The sequence below is a fragment of the Panicum virgatum genome, chromosome 1K (genome assembly GCF_016808335.1).
Source record: "Panicum virgatum strain AP13 chromosome 1K, P.virgatum_v5, whole genome shotgun sequence".
Taxonomy (NCBI): Eukaryota; Viridiplantae; Streptophyta; class Magnoliopsida; order Poales; family Poaceae; genus Panicum; species Panicum virgatum.
The window spans coordinates 9,823,572-9,843,810 of record NC_053136.1 but is presented as its reverse complement, the minus strand read 5'-3'; positions in this window follow the sequence as shown (position 1 = coordinate 9,843,810).

The window sequence follows — 20,239 nt, the reverse complement described above, 5'->3', positions numbered from 1 at the left end:
GAACAGTACTCCTTTTTGTTCCACGGCCCCAAAATCTCCGCAGCCTGACGCTCTAGCTCATCAACAATAACTTCATCGCTGGCACCTTCGGGTCTCCGAAGCCCAAAACCCGGAGAAGTCACTTCGTACTTCAAACCAACAAAGCGCTTGTGCTCGAACCTCACCGGAGACCAGCCAGCAGCCAGTGGCCAAACCTTCGCTGCCAGAAACTCCTCGACAGCATCCCGGCCACCACAAACTTGGCAAGCTATCATGAAAGCTTCTAGACACGACTTGAAACCTGGCCCTCATTTGTTGAAGGCATGCTGATAAATGTGATCGAACATCTCAATGTCCGAAGCAAGAAGATACTTCTCCTCGCTAGAACCTTCGAGATCGGGAAAGTCAATCTTCGCGTAAAACCAGTATTCCAACCAGTTCCCTTCCCACTTGTTCTTGTAAGCTGTCGAGAGCATAACCTTCAACAGGCCAGCCCTTTTGTTCGGTTTACGTGGAACGAAGGTGCAGCAGCCGTTCTGAACCTCGCTAAGCTCATCATCGTCATCTACATAGACCTTCCGAGGCTGGCAGTGTAGCTGAAAGAGCCTGCAAAACGCATCCACAGATACCTCCCCTCCGAAGCTCCGCACTACCCACAGAAACTTGGACAGTGTAACAATCCCGTTCGTAGTGAAGTGGTGTAGCTTCGCGTTGAATGGCTCCAAAAGCTTCGGCACAATTGGATCCATCGGAAGTCTAAGTCCTGCTGTAAAAAAATCCTTAAAGACTACAACCTCGCCGGTCTCCGGTACAGGAATCAATTCTGCCCCCGGAGGGCGGCAAACCCCCTCGGCGAAGTAACCCTTCGTAACGTAGAAGTCTACCATGCTCTGAGATACGACAGATGGCTCGAAAAGCAGAGTCTTACGTTTCTCCGGAGCCATCAGATCCGACACGTCCGCAGAAACAGTCGAAAGGCTTTCGTTGTACTGCTGCTGCTGAGAAGGCTGCGAACCACCCTCTCCTTCGGAAGCTGCACCAGAGTCTGTACGGAGAACTGCCCTCTTAATAAATGCCATAACTACAAAAGTATACAAAAAAAACAAAGTCAAATTACAAACAAATGCTCAAACGAACCTTCGATCAGCCTCGCTGTCTGTTTAGTGCGAGCCATGAGCCGCAAAGTTACTTACACCGAGGAAAACAAGCAGCTTCACCACGCACAAGAACCTTCGGACAAAACGCTTTATAGCAAAAAGCGACGAAGGATAGCAAAGCTCGAAAGGACACAGGTTTTACCCCCCATCCTCCGCCTATATAGGCGGTGAAAAGGAACAGTTCCAGCGGTAAAACCGAGGAGACGTCAGCCCAAGCGGCGCAATCAGGCAACGACACGTACACAACAAAAACCGACCGTTGCAGCCGACGGTTCGGGAGACGTTTTTCCTCGGGAGATTCCCGAAGGTTACGCGCAATCTTCTTCATTAACAAGGGTTCAGACCGTCGGCTTCGGACCTCGCCCTCGAGGGGCTACTGTTGGGCATTGGACCTTCGGGTCAAGCCCTCACCCTCGGAAATGCTCCCTAACCTGTTTGCAGGGCCGCAACGAAATGGAGCTAAGCGCACCCGAAAGTATCGGATGAACGCTGAGAAGCTTAAGCACGAAGACCATGACCTTCGGTCCGAAGGATATCACCTTCCGAATGCCGAAGGTAACGGATAGCTGCCCTGAAGCGCAAGCGCAAACTCCAAGACCTTCGGCCCGAAGGATTTCGCCTCCACCACGCCGAAGGTGGCGAACGGCTACCCGGAAGCGTAAACTCGAAGATCAAGACCTTCGGGAGAAGAGCCTGCGACCGGGAACGGTGGCGTCTGGCCGATCGTTGATGGAACCTTCATGACCCAAACTCCCGGAGGTACCCGAAGGTTATGGTGACCTTCGTCGACCGAAGACACGTGAGTAAAACGTGAGTACGTAAGAAGGTCGGAGTTGTACACCCTCCAAATGCGTGAGAAGGTCGGATTTGTAAACCTCTCACCTTGTAATTTTACCCCGGAACCGGCCGAGAGTGAGATGTAAATGAGTTGGGAGGGGGCAATTTAGGAAAACCCGGCCGAGGGCTAGGGGTATAAATAGCCCCCTCTCTCCACAGTGTAAAGGGTTGAATTTTCTGACTATTGTTGGAGAGTTCGACATTTACTTTCATTGCCACCTTTCCTACTGTTCATGCTCCCTGTTTGAGCATCTACAAAGCAAAGATCCCAACACGTGTGTTAGCCACCCCCTTTGTCAGAGCACAAACACGCCGTCCGCTACATGTTTCCCCTAAATTCATAGGACCGTATCTAAGTGCTTGCTGCTTTGGAAGGCAACATGAGCAGACGCGTACAACATGTTCGTATATTTTAGCAGCACCACTTTCAAATTCTTCGTTCACAGCCTTCACAATCACAAGCAATCCTTTTGCTCCTTGAATATCGCTTATTGGCCGCTCAAAAATTGCACTCTTGTGATTAGACGGACGAATAGAGGATGCACAAAATTGGATCCGAGTTATATTGTAGGATATATATCAGAACTGGCATGGAAAAATTAGGAAACTTTTAGATCTCTCCCTATTTCTCTGTTTAGGAAGCAAAATGCATGCATGGAACAGAGGAAGCAAGCTTAGGGTCTGTTTGGATCCAGCCAGATAATCATAATCTGCTAAAGTTTAGCCGTAAGGACCCAAACGTACCTAGATAATAAGAGAAATAAAGTTTATCTACACCCAGATTCTCATTATCTCATAATCCACCAAAACGTAGATAATATCAGATAATATCATATACGAGAGATTATTCCGCCAAGATGTCCACAATACCCCTCCTATTTTATCAAGGCCAACCCGCCCGCCTCTCAAAAAGGGTATTATATCGCCTACTCTTTAGCCAATCCATTATCTGTGGATCCAAACACTCGTTGCTAATATCAATCCAACTAAAATTTATCTAGCTAATGCCTATTAGCTAGATAATGAAAATCTAAAAATGGATCCAAAACAGACCCCACAAGTAATGACCTGGAAAAGTACCGTGCGGCCCTGGAAAAAGTAGGCGATGGCCTGGCCTAAGATCGTGTGAGTAGCAAAACAATGCGATGGCCCATGACACGAACACACAAGGAACAGCTCACCTCACCTGCCTCGCCTCGCTGCACCAACGCCGCCGCCGCCACGTCTCAGCTAATTTTGCTTTCGGAGACGGAGACGGAGACGACGACGAGGATGATCCGGCGGTTTGTAAACGTGGTGGTGGAGAGCCGCAAGACCGGCATCCACTCGCTGCACCGCATCGACGTCGCCAAGCACCTCCTGTACCCGTCAACGGCAGAGGCGACAGGCGAGAGCACCTCCCGGTCCCGCATCAATTACAGAGATGGAGACGCTGCCTCAGCTGCCCGAGAAGACGATGAGCTTCCTCCCGAGCCGCACACGGAACCCCTCCTTCTCCCTGGAGCTCTTGGCACTCGGGAGCCCGCGCCGCAGCGAGGCCCGGATCCTCTGCACCACCTCGGGCGGCCACGCCTTCCTCTTCGACGCCGACGCGCGCGCCTGCCAGCACATGCCCAGCCTCATCCACCGCAAGGGCTCCGGCGCCATTTCCTTCTCCGTCCCGCGCGCCGGTGCCGCCACCGAGGAGGACCTCTACGTCATGAGCGCGTGGCAGGAGTACGACTACTACGGCCGGGACGAGGACCCGGACGCCGCCGCCGCCGCCGCCGCCACGCCCTTCGAGGTGCTCGAGCTCGGCTCCCACGGCGGAGAGGAGTGACGCTGGACGGCCCTCCCGCCCCCGCGCTTCGTCCGCAACGACGACCTCTGCGTGTCGTTCTCGGATATGAGCGTCGGCACCTACTGCTTCGACACCGTCACGCGCCGGTGGCGCAGGGTCGGCGCCTGGGACCTGCTGCCTTTCGAGGGCGGGGCCCAGTACGTCCCCGACCGCGACCTCTGGCTCGGCTTCGCACCTGACTTCGACGGCGGCGGCGGAGGCGACAACTACAACCTCTGCGCTGTCGCGGACCTCGCGGCTCACCTCCTCTACGGCGGCGGCCGCGGTGGTGGTGCGGGAGGAGGAGCGGGACGACAGGAGGAGGAAGTAGGGCCGCTGAAGCTGCTGGGCGAGTGGCGGGACCACCTCGCCGTGCCCCGGGACGATGATGCCGCGCATTGTGCCGCACAAGTCCGTAGGCTACGTCGTCCTTGGCGACGACGACCGCGTCCAGTGGGTGCTGTGAATCTATCGATCCATCATTCAGGTGGTAGTGGCAAGCAGCCTACTTGTGCAAGCATGCAATATCATCCGCCGGATTGACACCCCACGGTGCCTTATATATTTGTACATTTTTTTTGAACGAACGGCACGAGGGTGTGCCCGTTTCTATTAATAAAGAAGAGAAGTAAGCAGAGTCCCAGTAAAAAAAGAATTAGCTAATTACAGAAAACGGTAAAAGCGCTAAAAGGTGCTTAGCACCTGCAAGACCCCATAGTCTTGCTTCCTCCTTAATTGCTGCAATCAAGTTTGGCGCGGACCTCTGACGCCTTTGGAAAGTGCGGGCATTCCTCTCTAGCCAAATTTGCCAGACCACCAACTAGAGGAGAGAGCGCGTCCCCTTTTTTGGCACCGCAGATGAGCCAATGATGAACCACCACTGCTTAAATGAGTCAGAGACCGGCCAGGCAGCTGGAGCTAGAGGACCAATGGAAAGCCAGGATGCCAAGGCCTCCCAGATTCTCCTCGAGTAGCGACAGCCGACGAGTAGGTGATGGGCTGTCTCGGAATGCCGCCTACAAAGCGGGCAAGTGGGGCTATGCGGCCAACCACGGGCTGCAAGCCTATCGGAGGTCCAAACTCGGTTGCGGATGATGAGCCAAGCGAATAATTTGCACTTAGAAGGCCCCCAAGGCTTCCAGATCAGGGCTTTGAGATTAAAGCATGTATGGCCCGTGAACTGGATCCGGTAAGCAGAGGCCGCAGTATATTCTCTGGAGGCATTGTAGGTCCACGCAATGTGGTCTTCTGAGCTCTGCACCAAGTTAACCGATTGGGTGGAGGACCAGAGCTCAACAAACTGTTTTAAGTGATCAGCCGTGTGGATGGCTTGAAGATCGATACAACGCACCCAAGCTTGTCCATTCAAGGCCTCCCGAACAGAAAGCTTGCGGCCATGGGAGGCGGCAAAGATGTCAGGCGCGATGTCTTTGGGTCGTCGTCCCTCAACCCAAGCGCAATGCCAGAAGGACGTTTTTGCTCCATTGCCAATTTCAATTTTTGTGGCCGCTGCAAAAAGGAGTTTGTCGGTGTCATTGCATGGAGTTTCTAGGCCCGCCCAAGGAGCGTTTGGATCCACCCATTGTCGCCACAGCCAACGAAGCCGTAGAGCCCTCGCAAATCGGTGTATGTCTTCTGGCCATGTTGCGGACAAAAAGGAAATTATCTTGAATGCTTCGACCTTTGATGAACGCAGTCTGGCATTTGGAGATAATGGCGCGAGCCTCATAGACAGCAGCTTGGTAAAGAGCTTAGCGACACTGTGGATGAGGCTGATAGGCCTATAGTTTGCAAGGCTCTCGGCACCATCATTCTTAGGCAGAAGCACAATGTTGGCCCTATTCAAGAGGTCCAAGTTTAGGAACCGCTGACTATGCAGGGAATTCATGACTGCCATTAAGTCTGCCTTGATTGTAGGCCAGCATGATCTGTAAAAGGCACCCGTGAAGCCATCTGGGCCGGGTGCCTTGTCAGGGGGTAAGTTCCTAATGGCCTCAAGAATCTCCTCCTCCGTGAAAGGGGCCTCCAAATGAGTTAACTCAAAACGTGGAATTTTTAGGGCACTCCAATTGAGGTCGAACTTCCTTGGAGTAGGGGCTCCGAGCACGGCATTGAAGTGATCATGCACAAACTTCTCCTTGTCCTCATGAGAGGTCGCCCAAGAACCATCGTGGTTAAGCCTTTGGATATAATTCTTCCTTCTCCTTGAATTAATCCTCGAATGAAAAAACTTGGTGTTAGCATCGCCCAACTTGAGATTTGTGACTCTAGAGGCCTGTCTCTTGCGGGCTCGCTCAATGATGGCTAGAGCAGTCACACGACGTTTTAGTCCTGCTCTTAGTTGGCGCTCAGCATAGACAGCTCCCTGGTCTCTTGTGCGACATCCAGACGGTGAATTACATCCAAAGCCATTAGAAATTTCATCCTCGCATCAGAGATAATCGAGCGGCTCCAGGACCTTAGATGTCTAGCCGTAGCTGCAAGCTTATGGTGCAGGGCCAGGACAGAATGCACAGGAGCTGTAGGCGTGGCCCAAGCCTTCTTAACCTCGTCTTGGAACCGCGGAATTTTGGTCCAGAAATTCTCGAAACGGAACGGGCGCGGTCGACGGGGCCCCGCGAGACTAGAAAGGAGCAGAGGGCAGTGGTCTGAGATTGTGGTGGCAAGCGCTTTGCAGACCATGTGAATCAAAAAGGAGATCCCAACTCTCATGACAAAAGACTCTGTCAAGCTTGACCAGAGTGGGCCGACGGCGCTCATTGCTCCAAGTGAATTTTCGGTTTTGAAGTCGAATTTCGCGTAGCTCACAGAAATTTAGCGTTGCACGAAAGAGCCTCATGCGACGAAGATTCAAATTCCTGTTGTTCTTATCACGTGCTCGGTAGATAAGGTTAAAATCTCCAAGAACTAGCCACGGTTGGCCAACAGGTGGCTTGAGGCGGCGCAGCTCTCGTAGGAAAGTTGGTTTTCGGTTGTGACGAGTTGGTCCATACACCACGGTAATTAAGAAGGAGGTGTTAGAGCTCTTTACTGTTACAGTAGCCGAGACCGAAAAAAGTTTTATGCTGATGTCGGTGAGGTCCAGCAGGGTGTCGTTCCAAAGCAGCAGTATACCGCCCTTGGTAACGTTGGCCGGCTTATAGGTGAAGCTGTTCAGTTTGTAGCCTCCCAGGAACGCAGCAAGTGCACCATCTATATTTGCTAGCTTGGTTTCTTGGAGGCATGCCAACTGACAGGAGGCGGCAGATAAAAATTCATGCACCGTAACACATTTTGCCGCAGAGTTTAAACCCCTCACATTCCAGCAGATCGCATTAAAGTTTTGATTCATTAGAACCAATTAAACGCTCAACAATTGACTGTAAGCCAACCACCCCAAGATTGCCAAAACAGCAAGCACTTAGCAACACAGTCATGCAGGGCACCGTCATGCCCCACAGCAGGAGGCTTAAAAATACAAAACGAAGCTCGGTTCTGTAGACACGACACAGCAGCATTCTTTCACAAAGATGCTGGACTCTGAAGCAGGGTTCAAAATTTCGGTCGAATTTCGCCGAAATTTCGGTAATTTTTTCGTTTTCGCTAGACATCGGGAAAAGAAATTTCGGTATTTTTTGTTTCAAAATTTAAAAATTCAAAAAAATATGTAAAAAAATATGTAAAAAATATGATAAAAAACTAGGTATTTTTCTGAGCGAGTAGCACTTGAAATAATTAAAATATAAGTTGATTTGGTTGGTTAAATTGACTAAATGGGTTCGGACCCGTTAACATTTATAACCTACCCAACGCCCGTGGGCGGAGTCTCGGCCTTTCCCCACTCCCCTCGTCGCTCAGCTCTGTCGCTCCTCCATTCCCCTGGCCGCCCGCCGCCGAAGCAGCTGATTCCGGTGTGGCGGACCGAAATTTCGGCGGTAAGGCGGCGGGTTTCGGCCGGTATCCACCGGATCTCAGGGCCGGGAAGGCGCGGCGGTTTGCCGCCAACATCCCGGGCGGATTTCGGTGAAATCCCGGCGGAAAACCGCCCCTTCGGGCCGGATTTTGCCGCGGGCACCGGAAAAAAGGTATGAGATGTTATTTTGTGATGGTGAAGCTTGTTGTTGTTGATCTAAGTGAGTTAGTTTTGATAAATGATGAACTTCATACTATTTTTGCAATGGGGAAGCTAGGGTTAGAGGGAATGTTAGGATTTGTTAGTTGTTTTGATATTCTAGTGACAATGTGAAATGCAATGTATAGAAAAAATTATTCCAACGTTTTGGATATGAGTTGTATTCAATATTACTGATGAAATTAAGAGCCGATTGATTCATGTCACCTAGGTAGTAAGTGATATAGAATAGTATGTAACCATAAAAATATTTATATATATGGATTTGCATTATGCTACTATGTGATATTCATGAACTTACACCGTGCTATTTTTCTGTAATTGTAGGACAATGCCAGACGTAGTGTGGGAGTATGACCAAAAGGTCGGGGGTGGTTTCAAATGCAAGTATTGCAGGGAGGAGAAGGGTGGGGGAGGAGCAACACGGTTCAAAGAGCATTTGGCACATAGGGGGAAAGATGTGAAGGACTTCCCTTCGGTTCCAACCGAAGTTAAGGAATTCCTTAGTGAGCAGTTGGACAGGAACAAGGTTAGAGCAAAAGCAAGGGCCCGAGAAAGAGTGCTGAGGGACCAAGCAGCAAGGGGCGGCACACTGACCTAGAGGAGGGTGGCCAGGGGCATGACGAGGATGCAGAGCATATGATGAAGATAGCTCCAACTCTGCCTCCAGTGGTCAGTACTACAACCCTTACAGTACTTCTCCCCCTGCAGGGGGCTTTCTGTGGCCACCACCAGAGGTGGTGAACCCGCCTCTTCCGCAGGCAGTTGCAGCATTGCCTTATTTAGATTATCACGGCTACCTACCATATGGAGCTCCACAGTTGCAATATCACCCATCTACGTACGTGTATTTGCCACCAACAGACGAGCCGTATGAGGGACCACCGGGAGAGAGATTTGAGGACTGAAGAATGTAGGTACTTATCCTATCAACAGAACTTATCTATACGTTTTGCTTCCTCTACTTATTCAATTTATTTCACATAAATATTTAAATGCAGAGAATATGCTACATGGATTATTCTGGACTATGCCTTTGCCTCTGTTGTATCTTTGGATTGTAATAATTCTAATGGACTTTGGATGTATTGCGTTCTATGTGTGGACTTTGGACATGAGTTATGTGTAATAATTCTAATGGACTTTGGATGTATTACGTTGTATGTGTGGACTTTGGACATGAGTTATGTGTTAAATGATGTATTTGTCATTGTTTTGTGGAGTTATATATATGTTATGCATTATAAACTGTCAATATACACATAATCAGGGGAAATTTTGCCAAAATTTTCAATTTTTCCATATATACACATCATTTTCTGTTAATTTGCATCATTTTACGGTGACAAAACCGAAATTTCGGTCGGAATGCAACGAAATTTCGTTTTTCGAATTCAAAATCACTTTTCGGTCGAAATTACCGAAATTTAGCGAAATTTCGCCCGAAATTCCGTTTCCGCCGGATGGCGGGATTCGGTGCAAAAATAAAAAGGAGAACCCTGCTCTGAAGACGCAACAAGGCAGTAGTCTTCCAAAATAACGGAGAAAAACAGTAGATGCAAGATACATGCAGGAAGTTTGATTCATCAGAACGTGGGAGCTCTTGGAGTGGGCTGCGGGGCAGCAAGATTCACCCTTCCACAACATCACCAGCAGCTGGGACACCATCCGCCGGGTTGAGGTCATCGATCCCCTGCCCCCACCAGGCCGATCAGCACCTCATCGAGCTGCTCTGTGTACTCGTCGTCGACGCCCAGCAGGCTTGTAAGAGCTGTGATGGCAAAGTCAGGCAAAGCAGTATCATACATGGCGACGTACTCCTTCAAAGCCTGCTCCACCGAGTTGTGGCCGACCTCCTCTGCAGGGAGCCCGAGCCGGTGGCAGAGGTTAATTTGTGCCCGCTTCAAAGCCGGCATTGCCGGGCGATTGGCGAGGCGCGCGCTGCGGCGAACATTCGTCATGTCATATGTCCTCCGGCGCCTTGGTTGAGGAGGTGCAGGCGCTTTCTGCAGCAGCGGTAGGGACGGCGTGGTGAAGAAACATCCTTGTATTTCCTGCCTTGGTGAAGCAGGGAGAGCCTGAGATCATCCGGGCGTCGACGCGGGGTGTGGCAGCCCCGCCCCCACGCCGTCGGCAGCAGCGAACTCACTGCCAGCAGCAGCCTGCCTTGGTGAAGCAGGGAGAGTCTGAGACCCTCCAGGCGCCGACGCGGGGGGACGGGACTCCCGAGAGGAGCCTAGGTGTGGCAGCCCCGCCCCCACGCCATCCGCAGCAGCGAGCTCGCTGTCAGCAGCAGCGAACTCACTGCCAGCAGCGTCAAGCTCCATCTCGCGCAGGGAAGCCTCCATCTCCTCGACAGGATCCTTGTCCAGAACGCCTTTGGCAGCATTGCTGTGTACTGGTAAGGCGCTCAGGAGACGCCCCAAGGCCCTGCTGACAGGGACGGTGGCAGTTCCGGACCAGGCTTGATCCCCCTGGAGCAATGGCGCCGCAGCGATATTGAGCCTGTCCGCCAGGTGGCAGGCCTTAGCGATGTAGTTGTCTGCTTGCTGGAGCCAATGCTGCTGCTTAGCTGCAGCATCCTGCAGCCACGCACGCGCAGGGGCCAAGGAGTGGTCAACGGTACGCTGGAGTTGAGCTTCTAACAGGTGACTGAGGTCAGCACGCAGGGCAGCAGCTTGGATGGCGAAAATCTTCTGGAGCCCCTCTGTGTCCCAAGTCCTGAGCTCCTCCGAGGACGGGAGCTTGAACTCAGAGCCGGCTGAGTCGTGCAGCTGCCGGCGCCGATGGCCGTCCCAGCCGTCGCGGCTGGTGCGGCCATAATCCCTGCGCCTTGGGGACCTAGAACGCGCCCTGCTGCCATCAAGTCCCCGCTGCCAAGCCGAACCATGCGTCCGGCCGTCCCCGCGCCGATGGCCATGGCGGCCAGGACCATCCTCGTCGTCGTCAGGCTCGTCGTAGCGGCGGAACGGCTGGAACTCCGGATGGTCGTCCATGTCGCTCGGGCGAGCGGCATTGCGAGAACGTTCCCGCCGGCGCTCCTCCGCTCCATCTCTACGCCCATTCCCACGCCCACGCTCGCCGTCGAAAGGCTCCGCGCGTGGGGGAGAAGGGTGCTCGTAGACCCGATCCGGGCCGGGTTCGCCGTCCACCTTGCCCCAATACCAGACGAAGGGGTGTCGCGCCGGCGTGAACGGCGGCATGACTGTGCCCGGGAGTGGAGATGGGGCTGCCGTGAAATCCTCCACCGAATCCAGGTGCACCAGGACCTGGAACCGGGCGCCGAACTGCCACTTCTCAGGGAATTCCTCCGTGACCTGCCATGAAGCTGAAGCATCTCCCATTGCACGATTAGTGAAGGTTAGCCAAATCTTCTTGGGAATTTTGCTCGGATTTTGTGACCAAGCCCACAAACAGATACTACGGGTATCCGTAGGGTGCAGCAGATCGGTCTCGATGTATTGCACCGAGCACGAGCGCCCCAACATCCTCTCTACGACGTCCGGCATCCACGCATGCCGCGGCACCCCTTCCAGGCAGATGCGCACACGGAAGAAGAAGCGCGCACCGAGGGCATGCTCCAAGCTGCGGTAGTGCCGGAGACAGAGCACGACGCCGTTCCTCTTGATGCAGCGCCTCCTGTACGCCGCCTCGCAGTGCTTCTTGTTCTCGAACTTAATCAAGAAGGCCTCCGCCCTCCGGAGAATGCGTGGAGACCGTGACCTCGCCGCGCTTCAGACGCAGTTCATCGAGGATGGTCAGCTCGATTTCCCGAGCTCCCGCTCCCTGGGGTAAACTGAAAGCCCATGGGATGAGTGCGGTGGACTCCCACTCCTTGGCCTCACGCTCGATGTCGAAGGAGGTAGGGACGACGCAGCTGTCTTCATCCGGGCGCGTGCAGGGGTCCCCGAGGACGACCATAGTCACCGAGGCCGGCTGGACCACGTGCTGGTTGGTGGTCGACGACGCGGGCGCCACACGGTCAGCGCAGGGGCGCTTGCAGTCTCGCAGTCGGTGGCCGTAACGCCGGCAGCCGAAGCAGCGAACAGAGTTGCGGCAAGTGGACGAGCGGTGGTCTGAGGCGAGGCACTTGAAACAACGGCCCTGTGTGCAGCTGTTGAAGAACCGTAGCGCAGCAGATTGAGGTCGCTGTGGGAGAATTGAAGTCTAGTTGGGCTTGGACGTATGCCGGCCGTCGTGTCGAGTTGAATTTGGCCGACGTCTCCACCAGTATTTTGCCTTCACCGAGCGCCAGCCCAAATCTTCCCCTGGATTCGCAGCTGGGGGAGCAATAGATGCGCAAGCCGCTGCACTGCCCGAGGGGCGAGGGGGACTCGGGTCAGCACCACGCGCGGCATCAATGCCCGTAGGGTTGAAAACGGTCGGAAACGGTAGGGGAAAATCCTTGAACCGTTTCTGTTCCTGTTTTCTTTTTCTGGGAAAGGGAGCCGGAATGGAAAAAACGGACGGGAAAATGAAACCGATATTATGGGATATCGGAAATGGAACGTATCGATCGGGAACATGTCAATTACGATCGAAAATCGATAACTTAAAACGGGAAAATACATATAACCACTTCAAACATTAAGTTTGAGAAAATAGCTACAACTATGCATAAGATATATTCAATCAAGAGGCATAATCAAGCATTCGCATAGAGTATTAGAGTGAGAAGAGGCACACAACAACAATATTCCAATTCGCAAGCAGCCAAGCAGCAATGCAGCGCCTAAGCACCTGCCACCTGCACCTGCTATTGCCAATTGAGCATGCAGCAACAATGCGACATCAGCAGACACAGACAACCACACAAGCAGTAGCCAATGCCGTCGCTGACGCAGGACGCTTGCCAACCAGAGGGTGCACGTCACCAGCTAGCTCGAGACCAGACTGAGGCGCGCGGGCCGCGGGCAGCGACGTCGTCTTCGTCACCAGATAGCTCGAGACCAGACGGAGGCGCGGGCCTCGCGGACTTGGCGAGGCGGGGGCGCAGCGCTCACTGACGCTGCGGGCTGCGGCTGTGCGGGCGTGCGGCGGACGCTGGACCTGCAAGATGCGCGCGCCGCGCGGCCAGGGTCAGGTCGGGCCATCGCCGTCGGGGACTCCGGACTCGGGGTCGCCGCTCGGGGCGCGTCGGGGCGGCTGGGAGTGGGAGCCGGATTTGGGGTCTAGGGTTCTGAGGTTTTGTTGGAGTGGAGGCTGGAGTGGGCCGAGCCGAGAAGGAGCGCGGGGGGAAGGCAAACTCTAGATTGGGCTCAATAGTTTTTTTTTTGCGACTAATTGGGCTCAATGGTTATGCATGCTCAATATGAGGAATAGGCCCATATAAAACGGGAACAACCGACGGGAATTCCCGGATGAATACGGTAACCGCGAAAACGGTCGGGAAACACCATCTCCTGTTTCCGTTCCCGTTCCTGCCGTTTTTTCCTATTTTTTTTCCTATTCCTGTTTTTTCTTGCGGAAACGGTACACGGTCGGTTTATACAGGATTCGGTGCCGGTCGGGACGGGATTTTCCCGTCCCGTTTTCAACCCTATGCAGCGTCACCGGCTTGTAGTGACATCGCGACCTTGGCCACGAAGGCATGGTGTGACCTCACCAGCTCCTCTTTCTCTCTTGCCGTCAAGCACGAGATAAGCGTGTCTCTTTTTTTTTTCCCGAGAAGAGAGATATATAAGCGTGTCTGAATTGGTCTGGCCTCCAAGCATCAGCAACAGCAAACCGATATGTTGGCACTTGGGACGATTTGTCTTTGTAGGTAACTTAGGAGCTGTTTTATTTCAAAAAAAAAGGAGCTGTTTGGATGAGTTAAATAAAATAGGGGTGCTAAAGTTTAACCTTAGATGTGCTACAGGGCTAAACGTAGGCTAATTAGAGTTAATGGACTCTAACGACCAATTAGCTACCGTCTACTAATTAGATTAACAATTAGCTTATATATAATTTTACTATTTAGCATGTAATAAAGAATCGGGCTAAAGTTTAGAAACACCTTGAAAATTTATCCACCCCGATTGCCCCGCAAGAAATGGTATTATCAGCTGTCAGTTGTACGTTGACCAAAGTTGGACTTCCTTTCTCGTGATGGAAGAATGAAGCCCATGGGTATTGGCCCAGATGCAGGTAGCTTCAAAAGTTTAGGGCCCCTGCATTGGGCTGGACCGCTGGATTCATCCATCATGTCATGCCGAACAACCGGACATTATCAATCCGCAAAGTCTAATACATGACCCGTCGCGCCAGCTACGGAGCGCGCGACCCCCGTAGCCCAGCAGGCCAACACGACGGGCCAGGTAGCCTCGACGGAGGCAGCACAGCGAGACCACAACCTAGCCGTTGGGCTGCAGACCGCCCCACGCTCCCCTTCGGTTTCCCCAACGGGCAATGGCCGCCTCCTGCGGCAATGGGGAGAGGAGCCGTGTGGGAGGCGATTCCCGGCCGCCGGTGAGGAGCGGCGGCAGTGCACCCCGTCGAGGAGCGGCGGCAGCGTGCCCCCATCGAGGAGTGGATCGAGAGTCGCTTATCCCCGTGCCCGCTGCGAATTCAATGTGAGTCGCAACCCCCCAACCTCCCCCCTCTCACCCTGCCCTCCTCCTCCGCCATGGTGCCGCAACCATGGTACCACAGCTGAGCTGGAGTGCCGCCGCGGCCTCGTGGAGGGGCAGGAGAGGCGCAGCTTGGTGGCGCTCATCGCTGCCTCCCTGCCGCGTACGCGAGCTCTAAGTGCTTGACGTTTTGCCCATAGGGGGCCGCACCACGTGTGTTCACCTGGCTTTTTCCTCTGGAAAAGAGCTTTTGCAATAGCAATCATAGACGGTAATGATAGACTTAATTCAATATTTACTCAGTTTCTTAACTAAAAAAATACTAGGAGCAGCATGACTTATAGTTTGTTTGTATTTTTTTTATTCAAAGAATGTTTTGTACTCGTTACTCAAATACTCTCTTGTTGGGTTGCCGGCTATAATGGATGTTATTTTTAGTGGATAGACCTATGCACAAAATGCACTCTCAGGTGGCAAGCTTTGTTTCCGATGACTCTTAGTGTCAAGTTATGTGAATTTTTTGCACGCAAGTAGCGTCTGGATTCAGTTATTCAGTGACATGTTTGCTTCATGGATCCCCAATATTTTGTGCTGATCGGAAGCCACGCGGCTCATCCATGGATTCCCTACTCAGTGCTCACGTCTGCTGGACTTTATGTAGTAGGCTGGTAGTGATCAGATTAGCCCTATTTTATTTTTAGTTGCCACTGGAACCATTTTTTGTATTGGCTGATGACATTAGAGTCTATGTGCTTATTCAACTTTTGTTTGGCAATTTCTTATTCTTGTCAGCAAACCGAATTTATTTTTTAAGGATTACATTTGGTAGCAGTGGATTTTAGGATTACCTTTATTGGAATTTTTCTCCTAGGAATGCTGCTAGAGAGGACCAATAATTACATGACAAGGTTTTTGAAAATAGCTTTGAAACAATGAGGTCGAAGTTTTTTTTTACGTGCCTTTTTAGATAACAAACGAGACGTATCGAAGTTTTATGGTACACCTGTATCAACTTACGAAACTCGTAATATCAAATTAGTTGTATGAGGTATTAAGTTATATTTTATTGTCACACATAATTATTGTACGCATGTATCAACTTATGCAATTTTTTAATCTCAAGTTAAGTTATATGAGGTATCAAGTTATTCTTTTTTCTACTTGTAGTTATGGTACACCTAGATTTTGTGTTTTTTTAGACTGGAATTGAGATCTCGAAGTTACGGCACACCTGTATCGACTTAATCATTTTTGTAATCTCAATTTAACTTGTCTGAGGTATCAAATTTCATACGTCATGTGTCAACTTATGTCAAATATGGCACACCTTTTTGTTTTACCAAAATCTGCATGTCTTTTTTTTCCATAACCTATTTATGGTATATTTACTAGTTTTTTTTGTTACAGCATGGCAAGAAAGCGAGAACTTAAAATGCCGAATCTGCCCCATCTCCGAGGAGGAAAACGAGAGCAATGTCAAGGATGGGAGGAGTTAAACTATGTTACTGTAGATAACTTGTCAATATTTACTTTATAAATTGATACACTGTCTCTATAAGTCTATATAATTTGTTACATTATAATTTCATAAGTGGTGACAAATAGAAGTTGTAACATTTTTCTCTACATTACTCGCTTGTGCAATGACCATTGTTTTATATTTATTTAGTATTTCTCCTTTTAAGTACTGATCATTCTATGCCACTTATCTCTCTTTTTTTCTGTGCAAATTATACCTTGATTCGGTTGGTGTCGATGATCTTATACATGATCCCACAATGCAACTTATACATATAGAAGTAATAACTTATATTTGATATTTGTTAGTACAAATCTCTAGTTAAGTTTGATCCCTAGATATACAACATAGTTGATATATTGAGTCTACATATAAGTTGCTACAAGATCTTGTACATAAATTTGATACCAGATATATAACAAAAATTCACACATCTTCTCTACATGATTAGTTCAAAAGTCTCCACCTAAGTTAATGCCGAACATATATTGCATAAACCTCGTATAATATTTCTAGAACATAAGTTGCTACTAAGCGGGCAACATATATTGTTTGAACATAAACCAATTATGTTTTTTTCACGTTGCAAACTTTTGTTTTCAAGATTTTTCGTAGCAACTTATGGTTAAATATTATGTTAACTTGTATGGTTATATTTGGTAATTTATATAGTTTAATATACCAGACACAACTTTTTTTAGATATTGTGCTATCAATCTACATTCATTTTGATATCAAATTGTATAGATTGTTCACTATCAATTTATGTATGTTCTGACTATCAACTTACATCCCTTCTTACTAATAATTTTACCAACCTACATATATTTATGATACCAGCTTGTGTATTCACACTGGCAAGTTGTAAGTAACATTTTTCTATGTGATTCATCTTTTATGTAAATTGATACATTATCTCTACATAAGTTGTTACTATATTTTCATGAGTGTTAAGCAATATAAGTTGTAACACTTTCTCTATATAACTCAATACTAATAAGTTGGTACAAAATATCTATTTAATTTAAGATGCTAATAAATATAAACTATTGCATTGTACAAAATATGTTGCTACCTGTCCATGTAAATATATTGCACTATAGATTTGTATATAAATGGTCATTGTATAGTCAACATAAGTAGATAATTCTATACAAATGATTTCAAAACATATCAAAATGGATCTTATATTGTAGGTACTGTTGTAAAAAGATACAATGATGCAAATAAAATTTGAAAACGGATCATTGACGAGAGAAATATACAAATTTGTAAAATATAATATAAATTGATACACATGTTGTACATATATTGTGATTACATATTCAACATAAATTAATAGTTGTATAAAATAGCTTCAAAATATACCAAATATGGATCTAGTTTTGTAGATCTCTTTGCAAAGAATACAATGGTGCAAACGGATTTAAAATATAATGTGTGATGAGAGAGTTATACTCATTTGAAATTAATATGCCTATTTTATAATGGTGACATCAACGATGATGTCAGCTGAAAGCGATAGCTTCCCTAGATGCTTTGCGCGGCTGTTGAGAACCAACCGCGACCAGACACGCGCGCCAGCAGGGAGGAGGAGGTGCGCTTCCTACCAGATAGGGTCGCGTGGTCGCATATAGCGCGACCCGTCGCGCCTTATCCCGATCCTTATCAATCTATCTTATTATTAGATGAATGGGCAATAAATCATCATAAATAGAACCACCAAACGGATAACAATTAATCTAGCGTCACCACCAATCGGATCGGACCTAACCGAGACAACGCTAGGAAAAGTCACTAACTGATGAATCTAGATACAACCAGATAAGAGTTCGGTAAAAGCTCAGTAAAGACCAAGAATAAGAAACTAATAAAGCACACTTTGTTGAATTCTTTATAATAAAGCACACTTTGTTGAATTCTTTATGATATGGCAATTGAGGCAACGTAACATATGTACTCAATGCGAGATATAATTTGATTCTACATCTAACGAAAGCTCAAGTTGATGTAGCTTTCCGAGATACCATGAAAAACGATGCGTCCGGTAGTTAAAGCATAGAACACTTGGTAACGACGCATGCAGATGAGCCGGAGATCGAGGCGATCTAAGGGCAGTCCCAATGCAGTGTTTCTAGGACACTTTCCAACGACAATAAATTTCATTTTAGACTCTACCGCTCCAATGGATGGTTTCTTAAGCAGTTATTATATATACTAACATTTAATGAGAAGCACCATCTATTAAAAACTGAGCCTTGCTCTCCCAAATCCACCCCCCCACCAAAAAAAAATCTAGAAATCAGACTATGCATGTCACACCACCGCGCTCTCCATCGCAAGAGCTTTCCATTGTCCTACAGGACTGTCGCTGGTGTGGAGTATCAGAGGAGATCGAAGAAGGTTGGCCTTCATGGCCACCTCAGCAGTTTCCGCTGGCCTGTAGCAGCGAGCGACTCGCGCCGGAGCAGCAAGCGAGCCATGCTGGAAGCAAAAGCGCGCGGCAGTAGCGAGCACCGGAGCAGCAAGCGCACGCCGGAGCAGCGAGCCGCGTCGGAGTAGCAAGCGCGCGGCAGCCGCGACGAGCCTTGGCGGCCGTGCTCGAGGCGCCCCCGCCTGCGCTTGCTCTCCGCCCATGAGGCGGACCGGCGAACCTTGGCGGCCGCGCTCGAGGCGCCCCCGGTCGCGGCTGCTCTGACCTCGCGAGGCGGACCCCCCGGCGAGCCTGGCGGCCGCGCACGCGAGGTGGCGGTGCGGCCGACGGGCTGGAGGTAGGAGAGGAACACCGTCCCGAAGCCGCCGTCCCCCGAGCTTGTTCTGCTTGCTGCTGTCCGTGCTCGACGGCGGGCGAGAGGTAGGAGAGGCGCAACAGATCCGGGGTGGGAGCGGAAGAAACGATCTGGGTCTCCCCAACGCGATTTTGCCGGTTTCTTAGCGCCTCGATGCGAGCGTCGACTTCGTTTGTTCCCCCCAAAAAAAAAGAGCGTCGACTTCGTTTCACCGGCAGGAAACAATTTCTATCTCTCCGCGTAATAACTGCTTTGACACGTCAGCAAATGGGTGTGGTGTCACCGTAGTTAATACAGTAGATAGAAACGGCTAGCGGCCTGTTTCTACCCCATAAACCCGTAAACACAAAAAAAAAAAAGTCACATCGAATGTTTTGACACATGCATAAAGTACTAAATGAAGTTTATTTATAAATTTTTTTGTAGGTATGGGTTGTAAATCGTGAGATGAATCTAATGAGCCTACTTAATCTATGATTTGCAACATCGATGCTACAGTAACCATCTGCTAATTATGAATTAATCATGAATTAATTAGCATCATTAGATTCGTCTCGCGATTTACAACCCATCTGTGAAAAAGTTTTGTAAATAGACTTTATTTAATATTTTAAATTAGTAAGATTCTTTCGCAAAATTTTTTTTGGGTTTCAACTAAACAGGGCCTAAATGCCGCGTTGGGACTGCTCTAACCCAACTCATCGAAGAAGTCATCGTAAAGCTACATAACTCCTGCTCCTAGGATAATGTCGTAAAGCCGAAAGGCAGATGCATAAGAATAAATGGGTTTGTTTGATGAAGAGGTGATAAAATCTTTTACAAGAGCAGAGGGCACGTATTTGTATCCTGAGCTGATAAGAGTTCTGCCGGGACTTTCCTAACAGAACGTATCTAAACTAATTAACTAATAGTAAGATACATGGATTCTAATTTCTTTTCTATAGAATTCTTGCTAATGAAGCTCCTCGCCGATCCGTCCATGCAGAGATTGATGACTATCATGTGTAATTATTATGGACTCCTTGTGCGGCACCTTTCTTTATTCAGCTAATTGTGGTTGGTGGCTGGTGCTGATTTGCTGTGAGAGAAAAGTACTGCTGAATATCTGGTGGCTGGTGCTGATTTGGTGTGAAAGAAAAGCACTGTTGCTGGTTGTGAGCAGAATAGAGTGTTTGTAATTAACTTGCCATGGGCTGCCCCTGACCTTCCTGCATGCATCTCTTGTACGTGAAGCTTACTTTGTTTTATCTTCCATGCTAATCACGTGATTATCCGTCCAGATTAAGTCAAATAACTCCTGCACCATCTGCAACACAAGCTAATGGATACATGCACGTGCAGACCCCATTTTCCATTTGACTCGCCTTTGTTATCAAATAAAATAATTCGGCCAGATTGCTAATCACATTTGCTTTATTTTTCTTCCCACGTGACTTCACATATTTGCAGATCATGACCCTTGCAGATACAGACCAGC